Raw genomic sequence first — 11,389 nt, 5'->3', positions numbered from 1 at the left:
ACATAACAACAACACATTCCTCTTGATCTAAGTTTCAGAAACTATTGCTCATCGACTGATGCTTAAGGTCTTCCCACTCCAGTGTTTAATAAGAGCTCTGCGAAGACATGGGGGATTGTCTAGGGCGTTCCGAAGATGCTACCGCCAAGCCGTTTGCTGCTTATCCTTTCTCTGGGAGGCGAGAGAGGCAAACAGCAACTGCGAGTGACGTGAGTTAATTGCATGACCTAAGCAAGGTGGAGGAGCGCGGTGGCTTCATATGATAAGCACTGCACTGCGTTCGCGGTGGGAGCCCGCTAGTCGCTCTAAAGGAGAAAGATGAGGCTTTCTGCTCCCGCAAAGCTTTACAGCATCGGAAATCGTATAAATGGCTGTTAGGAGTCGGAACCGATTGCGCTGGACTGCAAGGTCGGTTTGAACCACAAAGTCGGCGAGCCGCTCCTCCGAAATCCTATACAGGGTCGCTATGAGTCGGAACTGACTCGATGGCACTCAACAAGAAGAAGTAAGGTTAGCGCGTGACAGACACCGCGTCCATTCAATGCATGCCCCTTGAGCCAGCGCCCCCAAGACTGGCCCGCCCACCGTTCCCAAATCGCCCAATAGGCTCCGACGCGGCTCCAACAGAACCGGAGGAGGAGGTATTAGGGCGTCCGGACGCTGAACGGCCGTTCACGTCAACGTGCTGACGTCATTCGTCGACGCTGGGGACGTACCTGTCGGTCGCCCGACTTCTACTGCTTCTCTTTCGTGGGTCTCGGCCGGTGCGGTCCAAAAGCCACAGCCCCTTACTCAGAGTCCTAGTCCGCCTGCCTCGCGGATTCAGGCTGGGTATTGAGGAAGGAGGGCGTGGCGGGTTGAAAGCTTTTGTACCTCACTTCAGAGTTGGATCATGGATTAGTTTTAGTCTAACAAGTGGGAAGTGAGGTCGGGAATTTTTATTTTTGAGTAGAAGCAGGTTGACATTAGGGCCCTCCAAAGCAAGAAGGATTTAATTTAATGCTGCTCCTGTGTTTGAAGGAGGACCAAAAAAAGTCCCACCTGGCAAAATTTCCGTAACATCTTCAGTAGAAAACACCAGGTATCTTTTAAAATCGCGATAGTTTTCGTTGTGTGTAAGCTTTGCATCAGATGAAGGTCCCAGGGTAACTAGGTTTTAGGTCTGAAACAGATGCAGAATCCAAAGGCAGCGCAAAAAGCAGTCACCGATTTTGCTATGCCTCTGAGCTGCGAGGTGAGTTACATTGTATGAGCGACGGTTCCTGCGCTGTCAGGCTCACGGATTTTGGGTCAAACATGAAGCCAGTGCTCGTATCTTGGTTTCTTTTATAACAGACGTACCTACATGATGTTAAAACCCTCTGATTGTAACATGCGGACATTCTTTAAAATTTCACCCATTTCCTTCAGTGAGTGTCAAAGGACATATTTGAATAGAAGTAGATTCCAGGGAAAGGTTAAATTCGAACCTAGTGTATTTTATTTTCAGTAAATTTGCCCACATTTAGAGTTAATATTCAGTTTCACTATCATTAGTTTAGATTGATATGTGTAAAAAAACATTTTAAATTTAATTGTTTTGATCTTAAATTGTTGGGTTGATAGTTCCTAGAATCTCAGAAGTTAATTTTGCATATGCTGTTTTATTGTATAACATTTAAAAAATGTGGAACAAATATAATTGCAAATGCATTGTGCATATAAAAGATGAGATTTCTGTTTTCTCTGAAACAAAAACCTTGCGTATGAGAATTGAATCTTTGAACAGTGGCCCCATCTTGTATCTATTCAAAAGTTCAGTCCTGCAAACATAAACTTTTTTGAGCCATGCAATTCAGTTACTGCAGCATCATTGTGGCTTGTGTAATTGTTGGATCTTTTCAGAACATCTTTCATCTTGCTTTAGAAGATTATTTTCTTGAGGTCTGTATGGAAATAATTTAGCTCTTGTCAGTCAATTTTATGTGACTTTGTCAGTTACTATAGAGTAGTATCACTATAATTAGAGTACATAGAGATGTTAAATGCTTATATATGAATTTTTGACTTTCATCTTAAAGTTGCTGCTCCTGATTGTGTTCTTGTTGTATATAGTTTGACAGAAAACCATGTATGTGACCTATACATATTTTTTCAAATGGATTATTGTTAAGTGATTTCTGACGAGAGGTTATTTCCAGAAAAACTCTGGCTGTTAGAAACAGCCATTGTTGACTGAATCCCTTACAGTCACACATACATTCTCTTTCAAAGATTAGTACTTTACTTGATAAACAAATCAGGTTATTTTGTTTAAGAGATCAACATCAATGTATATAATATTTACATTTTTTAAAAATGTGGAACTTGTGCTTTAACATGTGTTTTCAATCATATATAGCTCATTAGGAATATATTACGTTAAATCTGGCTTTAGATATATACAATATAGGAGAACAGATTTGCTGAGGTTTCGGATTTATGTTTGTAAATTGGCCATTTTCCAGGTCATATTGGTGACAGATTTTCTACTTCCTGTTGTGACTTGTTGATGATAATTTTCAGACCACTCAGGAAGCCAGATTTGATCTCTGTGGTGGGTCAGATATCAAAGCAGTGTCCAGTGGGGTTCTTTGGCTACTATTACTGTTTTGTAGAACTTTTCAGCTTAGTTTTTGTTAGCAGGGATCTAAAGTATAACATGATACAATAGATTTAGTATTTACTGAGTGCATTCTATGTTTCAGGCCCACTTCTAAATACTTTTTTTGTGGATTATCTCAATCCTCCTATCAATTTGTGTAGTAGTTACTTTTTACCAGTTAAAGAAACTGAGGCACAGAGGATTTAACTAATTTGTATCAAGTTACCACAGCAGTAATTGGCAGAGTTAATACAGAAACCAGGCAGTGTGATTTCAGAGTTCTCCTCCTTAATAACTGCAGGGTGGTGGTGGTGGTAATATGCGGTGGAGTCAGTCCTGATTCATAGCTACCCTGTACAGGGTTTTCGAGGCTGTAAATCTTTACGGTAGCAGAAAGCCTCATCTTTCTCCCATGGAACAGCTGGTAGTTTCAAACTGCTGACCCTGAGATTAGCAGCCCGATTCGTAACCACTACGCTCCAGAATCAAAATGCTAGACAAAGGGATAGATAGAATAAAAGACATGGCATCACAGGTTTATTTTTTTTTAATTGTCATGGTAATGTAAAATTACAGAAACACTGGAAGATAGAGGATTTTAAAAAACAAACCCATAATTCTACCACCTTAAAAATCTTCGTTTCTATATGCACTTTTACTTGTGTACATAAACAATGTAGCTATGACTCATTTTTCTTAAAGATAAGTGTCAATTAAATATTAACAAAAGAAAAATCCTTGTCTGTTTGTGCTATTAATATATAGGGAGAGTTGGTCTTAAAGTTTGACTAGAACCAAGTTAAGGAAGTTTATTTCTCACCCTGTGGATCAAGCTTTCAAAGTTTCAGTCTGCCGCAGAATCTTTTTATTGGATTATTATTTTACCTTTACTCCTTTTTGTAGTCTGAGCCTTAGACTATATTTTTACCCCTTTTGTCATAATGTATCATTTAAGTTTTGAATGACTCTGGTAGCATAGTGGTTACTGTTGGGCTGCTAATTTCTTGGTCAGCAGTTTGAAACTAGTAGCCATTTCTCGGGAGAAAGATGAGGCTTTTTGCTCCAGTAAAGATTTACTGTTTCGGAAAACCCTATTCAGGGTTACTTTGAGTTGGAACCGACTCCACAGCACACCACCACCACCAAACATCTTTTAAGTTTAAAAGGTTTTCTTCAGAGTAGAAAGTTATTTCTTTTTTAATGGGATATTCATTAATTACTTTTATGAGGAAAAACATGTTACATAAGGCCTAGTAATTTGGATAAGTGCTAATATGAATGAACAATAAGTATAAAATATAATTAAAACGTAGTGTTATATATTTGGACAAATCAATTTCATTATTTTTGTCATGTCTAGTATGTGTTGGGGAGTCCTGGTATGGTACTGTTGGATAAACACTTAACCATGAAGTCTATTTGAACCATGAGGTTAGAGGTTCAAACTCACCAGCCGCTCCTTAGAAACCCTACATAGGATCTCTATGAGTTGGAACTGACTTGATGACACTTAATAACAACATTATGTGTTGGGGAGTCCTAGTGTAGCACTGTAGGATAAGCACTGGATTGTTAAGCACAAGGTTGGCAGTTGAAATCCACCAACTGCTCCTTGGAAACCCTATACAGGGTTGCTCTAAGTCAGAACTAACTCAATGCCACTTAACAACAACTGTGTGTCGACAGTTTCTTAGAATAAATTCTTCCTTACCGCTGTGATACTCTGAACTACATTTCATGCTTTTTCTATAATCTTATGATTCTAATTAATGAGTATTTCTACTCTGTCCCCTGTCTGATCTTGTCCATTTTATTTTAAACAAGTCCTGTTGTGTGTGTGTCTTTTATTTTGACACTTCAGGAAAGTAGGTGAAGTGTAATAAATTACTTAACATATCTCTACCTGGAGTCCTGGTGTGGCACTGTGGGTTAATGTGCTAGACTGCAAAGTCGGTTTGAACTGTGAGGTTGGTGGTTCAAGGTCACCAGTAGCTGTGGGTCGGAACCAACTTGCCAGCACTTAACAACAACAACATCTCTACCTAGTGTACAGGTTTGGAGTTTTTATGTTAATATTACTAAAATGAGAAAATATTTTTTCATAGTTTCATCCATGCTATTGATATAGAGCTGTAGTGTAAGCACCAAACTGCAAACCACAAGGTTGGCAGTTCAAACCCACCAACTGCTCCTTGGAAACCCGGAACTGACTCAATGGCCCTTAACAACAACAACATTGATAGAAATCAGAAATCCTGATGTATAGTAGATCCTTTCAGATTTTGATTATATCATTAGTACAGTAGATGAATCATGATATCTGAAAACAGAAAATTATCCTATTGTTGTTGTGAAGTACCGTTGAGTTGGTTCTGACTCATAATGACCCTATATAGGATTTCCAACGCTTTATAGCCTCAAAAAATCAAAAAACCTCATCTTCCTCCCATGGAGTGACTGGTGGGCTCAAACTAAGAACCTTGTGGTTTGCAGGTCAGTGCTTATCATATGGAGCCACTATGTGCCCCAAAAGTAGTTTAAAATCATATCAGTGTAGCAAGAAATAATTATGTTGAGTTGACTTTGGGTACCTTGAAAACTTTTCAGTTAAACTCTGCCCACATGTTGATGTAATCAGTAGACCACACTCAGTTCTTGTGGTAGGTAATGACCTCTGTAATCTGTCTTTGCAGATGTTTTTATATTTGAGTTCCCACTATCTTTGTATTTGTATCCCATTATCTTTGAGTTATTTGAACTATTGAATTAAATTTCTTCAACTCTTTGTACATTTTGGAGGTCAGGTAAGGAGTAAGGAGTTACAGTTAGGACTGTGGCTAGGTCTAGGCTAGGCCTAGGTCTTCATTAAGTAAAGGGCTATGGTTAGGACTAGCATTAGTGCTAGTGGTAGGGGTTGGCCTAGGGCTAGGAGTTGCTGTTGTTGTTAAGTGCCATTGAGTCGGTTCTGACCCATAGCGACCATGAGCAGGGTTTTCGAGGCTGTAAATATTTACAAGAGCAGAAAGCCTCATCTTTCTCCTGCGTAGTAGCTGGTAGTTTTTGAACTGCTGACCTTGCAGTTCACAGCCCGATTCGTAACCACTATGCTACCAGGGCTAGGAGTAAGACTTGTCTAATTTTAGGGTTACAGTTAGTTTATTTTCTCCTTGAAATTTGCTTGATTTTTCTCTTCATTTGGATGTTCTGTGACTACATTATTCCTTCTTTTTACTTTATGGTTTTTTGGTTGTTATTGCAAACTGGTATTTCTGGTTCCGTATTTTCTGTCTTGTTTTATTTTGAATACTTCCATATTTTGAGGCCTGGAGTGGCACTGTAGGATAAGCACTGACCTGACCACAAGTTTGGTTTGAAATACAAGGTTGGCTGTTCAAACTCACTAGCTGCTCCTTGGAAACCCTATACAGGTTACTATGAGTTGGACCTGATTCGATGGCACTTAACAACATATCTGGGTTGCGTTCTGAGTGATTCTGTCACGTATGTTAATCGCAGGTTGTTGCCTTCTGTTGTTGGTTCTCTATCCAGTGAACTCCCTTTAGTATTTTTTGTAAGGTTGGTCTGGTTTTTACAAATTCTTTCAATTTCTGTTTCTCTGGAGATGTCCTAATTCACCACTATATTCAATAGACAGTTTTGCTATGTATATGATTCTTGGTTGGCAATTTTTTTCTGTCAGAGTTTTATGTATGTCTTGCCTGCATGGTTTCTGCTGAGAAATCAGGTTAGTTTTACTAGTTCTTCCTGTAGGTAACTTTTCATTTTTCCAAAGCTGTTCTTAGGATTCTTTCCCTGTCTTTGGTTTTGAAAAATTTGATTATAATATTATGTCTTGGTGATTTTCTTTTGGATTATATACTATTTAGAGTTTGTGCCTGAATGTATATCTTCTTGTCTTTCATGATATTAGGAAAGTTTTCTTCCAATCACATGTTAGTTATTCCTTTTGAAAGTATCCTACACACATCTTTGGCTTTCTTTGGATCTTTTCATTCTTTTTTCTGATTATTCCTCTAGAAGATGAATATTGAGAGATTTGTCTTCAAGCTTACTAATTCGGTCTTCCATTGATTCGGTTCTACTTTCTTGCCCTTTCAATGTATTATTTATTTCTAAAGTCTTAGTATTAGTCTTTTGACTTTCTAATTGCTGTTTTGTTTTTGTTTTTAACTTTTTATTGTGAATTGAGTGAAAGTTAACAGACAAGATCATCATCTTTACTTTCAACCAATCATACCTTTTGTTTCATCTAAATGATTACAATCCCCTCCCTGCAAAAACAGTTATTCTACTTCTTCCCTGTGGCTTCCGTTTTATATCCCATTTTTCAAAAATCAACAAAGCAGAAATATTTGATGTATACATGCAAAATAAAAAATATATATTCATTTAAATGTCTAAAGGGCATATTTTATAAACCAGCTTCCTGCCAGAAGGTACCCAGCTTTTCTCAGTCCATGCTTTTTCTCTCCTTACCATTCCATTTAGGAGCTCTGGTAGCGTAGTGGTTACGAATCGGGCTGCGACCCACAAGGTCAGCAGTTCGAAACTACCAGCTGCTCTGCAGGAGAAAGATGAGGCGATCTGCTCCCGTAAAGATTTACAGCCTCGGAAACCCTGTTCAGGGTCGCTATGGGTCGAAATCGACTCGATGGCACTTAACAACAACAACAACAACCATCCCATTTGGGACAGTCTCTGTTGTCATTGCTTTTTTAGGTAGGATCTCACACTTCATTCATACTCTTTCTTTCTGGTCCTGGGATTCTCCATTCCTGAAAAGAAAGGTTAACTACTCCATCCTTTTTAGTTATACATCTTCTACAATCACAATTGTGATAATCACAATTAATCCTGTTAACAGTTACTCACAATTCCATAAAATCCAATCACCATCATCCTCCATCCCCTTTCACCAGATCTGGAAAAGAGGAAAACTATTCAGTGGGTATTCTACAGTAGTACTCCCCTCATTCTGAAGCTAAGCACACTCATGAAAACTTCTAAGTCAGCCACTTTATGATGTTATTATTGTTGTTGTTAGGTGCCATCGAGTCGATACTGATTCATAGCGACCCTGTGCACAACAGAACGAAACACTGCCTGATCCTGGGCCAATCTCACAATTGTTACCATGCTTGAACCCATTGATGCTGCCACTTTACCAATCCATCTCACTGGGAGTCTTCCTCTTTTTCTCTGACCCTCCATCTTACCAAACATAGTCCCCCTTTTTTGATAGCCAGTGCCTAAATTGCCCGTCCCTGTCAACCTAACACACTGAGAAAACAAGTTTGATCCTTGATATGTAGAATCCTTCAATTTCAGTTAGAATTTTGAGTAACTGCATCCATAAACAAAGGTCTATTTCATCAAATTGTAGCAATTTATACTTGCTCACAATATCAAGAATGTTTATCTTTACCTAGTCTAGTTCTGGTCAACTAGCCATCCAAGCTAAGTCAGTGGGTACTAGCAGCAAGTTTGAGTGTTTATGCATGCCTCCACACACCAGACCAGTTTGCTGCTTCACTTTGGGCTCTAGCATCCAGTAACTAGGTCAGTGCCCATGGGCTCAGGAGTTCACACTTCTCACTAAATTTTAGTCCATCCGGGCCTTCCTCTTCTCTAGTGATAAGGTCAACAGGTGTCGATGAAACATGGCCAGACTCAGTCCATGTCTTCATTGCTGCATTTCCCCCAATTCTACTTACAAGTAGATCAAGGTAGTCACTAGTGAGCATAGTAGACTGCTCATGGATTCCCTTTGAACTTCAATCTTAGAAAGGTTTTTCGCTGATGGGCTGATATTTTCTTGCCTGGATGTTTCCAAAGCAAACAGCTTGCTTGGTATTCTAACAGCCAACCAGTCTGTTTTTTTTTTTTTTCCTGCAGGTCTTTCTTTCAGTAAGAATCTTCTCTTCTCCCAGCTGTTTTGGATTGGTTTGCATGTCTTTTCAAGTGGGAATGTCACACAGTTCAGAACATTCTGGGTGGGGCTCAGGATTCCTTCCACCTAAGGTCCCAAGCATCACAAAGACTTAACAAGAATTCCTGGGGCAAATGCTAATCCCCCTTTTAGCTAATTCAGTCTGCTATTGGCTGAAGACGAGTTTACAAGCTTTCTGTAATCATAATTTCCAGTATTTATTTCTATGACACTTAAATGTCTACTTTACAGTAGTAGGCATGGGATCTAATTGCTGTTTTTGAAAGATTTCTAGTTTTTCATTTATTTTTAAGTTTGTACCATGAATTCTTCCAAAGTTTTCCTTGATTTCTTCTGCAGTTTTCTTCATCATTCTCTCAATCTGTTGAAGCTATCCAAATATAATTCTCTTAAATTCCTTATCAAGTAATTCTGATACCAATTCTGGCATTATATTTTCTGACACTGTATTTTGGTCACTTGTTTGAGGCACTCTTGTTGTGTTTCCTCATGTAAACTAAAATTGTCTATTCTCTCTGGGACATTGTGGTGCTGTTGTATTTATATTTAATTGATGGTTTTATATTGGTGTGTTCTCAGACACGCACCACATGTTTCTTGGTGGATGTGATAGAGAATGGAAGTGTGAATGCAGTTCTTTGTTTGCTGTTTCTATAGCATACTTCAGGGCAGGTTTACACACCTCTAAGCATAGTCCTGTTCCCAGGCGGAGCAGAGGCTGTGCATAAGGGAGTGCTATAGGCCACTGGGCCCATGAGGGCATGGGGAACAAGGAACAATTGCCCACTCCTTGCAGCTAACCTCCATCCAAGTCCTGTGCTGATATAACAGTCACTTGCAAAAATTCAAGATGGCCTCTCTGTTCTAGGTCAGCTGACCACCCACTTATTTTTCTTCTTTTGCTGATCCTGTCAACTTTCTCTTTTAGTCGTCACTCAATCCACTTCTCTGTCTTGTCTTCTGAAGTTCCAAGATCATCATCTGTAACTGTTTCCCTTGATCTGTCATGCCCTTATTGCAGAGGGTCTGCTCAGTGTATCTGTCTGCTGTACCATCTTGCCCTGAAAGTATATGTGTACATTTTATCTTACTGTGAATGTATTGCTGTATAAGTATAGTCCTCAGTGTAATCACCAGTTTGATATCTTTTGAAATCCCTAGAATATTTAGGATATGAAAAAGATGTGTACTTTATATTATTGGGATTTTTTTCAATGATTTTGAAATAATGGTGTGATTGTTGTATGTATAGTTAATTATATTAATTAATAAATAGCTCTGGTGGTGGTGATAGTGTGTTGTGAAGTTGGTTCCAACTCATTGTGACCATGTATAGAATTTCCGAGGCTATAAATCTTTATGGGAGCAGAAAGCCTCATCTTTGTTCTGTGGAATAGTTGGTAGTTTGGAACTGCTGACCTTGAGGCTAGCAGGGCAACTCGTAACTACTATGCAACCAGAGCAAAGAGCTCTACATAATTTTAATTTAGTCACTTTCTTCCTCATCTGGTAGCGTAGTGGTTACGAATTGGGCTGTGAACCTTAAGGTCAGCGGTTCGAAACTACCAGCTGCTCCGCGGGAGAAAGATGAGGCTTTCTACTCCCCTAAAGATTTACACCCTCGGAAACCCTATACAGGGTTGCTATGGGTCGGAACCGACTCGACGGCACTTAACAACAACAACAACTTAGAAAAAGGAGAAAAGTAAGATGTCTTCTCTGATATGAAGCCATATAGAAAATGAATATAGTACGCATGAGGGTCAGTCAAAAAATATTGCCATAAGGGTACCAGTTTATACGTGACATCCCTAATTTTTATCTTCAAACGTCTATTTGTTCCCAAAACTTAATGAACATTTAAAAGGAACATTTCTTTGTTCTCTCAAGTTCTTTCATGATTACACTCTGATTTCTTTGCCCTTGAGAATGCCAAAACTGCCATTTGATGTAGTGTAAATTGAAGAATGCAGAACCAGTTAGAGAGATGGAAACACTACTTTCAGAAGTGTATAGACGTAGATAGAGGCTATGCCCAGTAACAGTAGCTTCAGATTTTGATATTTTTGTTTAACAATGGTTCCTTGACTTTGTAGCAATACTTTTTTACTTGCCCTTGTATTCTCATTGGAGAGCCAGTGGATCCTGCTAGATATATTTATGGGGGCTTCAGAAAGTTTGTGGAAAATTGGAATTGAAAGATAATGGATATTTCCCAAGAACTTTTGAAGCCCCTCATATTTCCACCCAGATGTTCCAGGGTCATCACATATATGATAAAATCCAAACCCATTGCCATCAACTTGACTCTGACTCATAGCGACCCTATATAGAGTTTTGAGGCTATAAGTCTTTATAGGAGCAGATAGCGTCGTCGTTCTCCTATGGAACAATGGCTGGGTTTGAACTTGGAACCTGTGGTTAACAGTCCAGTGCTTATCCTACAGTCCTACTAAGGATTCCTCACATATATAATATGTCCACCTATTTTTTTCCTCTGTCGTCTTTCTTGAATACCTCTTTATGGACTTTCCAATTTCTAGACAATCAAGTCTGTTCAATAATAATACAAGAAACACAAACTTTTGAGTCATTGATGTTGCTTTCCACTAGTTGGCCCTCTCTCCAGATCTGTTCATGGGCCCTGAATAAGTAAGTTCTCCTTGTTTTTACTGTGGATTTAGATCCATTGCTGTTTTTTTCTCTCTCTCTCACTTTTTCTTTATTATTTCTTTTTTTGGCTGTAGAAATTATTTTAATCAAATTTTAGCAAAGACAAATACGTAATTTTTTTT

At 38.9% G+C, this 11,389-nt stretch overlaps 1 protein-coding gene across 3 annotated transcripts in view; it reads left to right on the top strand.

Annotated features, from left to right (window-relative positions):
• The first annotated feature begins 746 nt into the window (after positions 1 to 746).
• LOC102840464 (H(+)/Cl(-) exchange transporter 3-like) overlaps positions 747 to 11,389 on the top strand; it is a 145,214-nt gene continuing 134,571 nt past the window's right edge. Inside the window, exon 1 of one of the 3 annotated variants that reach the window (XM_006864533.1) lies at positions 747 to 1,234. The gene's annotated coding sequence lies outside the window, so the exon portion shown is untranslated. The remainder of the gene's footprint in view (positions 1,235 to 11,389) is intronic. The other 2 variants (XM_006864531.1, XM_006864529.1) reach the window with 2 other exon arrangements.

Source organism: Chrysochloris asiatica, unplaced genomic scaffold (assembly GCF_000296735.1).
Source record: "Chrysochloris asiatica unplaced genomic scaffold, ChrAsi1.0 scaffold00066, whole genome shotgun sequence".
In the NCBI taxonomy this organism is placed as follows: Eukaryota; Metazoa; Chordata; class Mammalia; order Afrosoricida; family Chrysochloridae; genus Chrysochloris; species Chrysochloris asiatica.
This window is presented reverse-complemented; position numbering and strand designations above follow the sequence as displayed.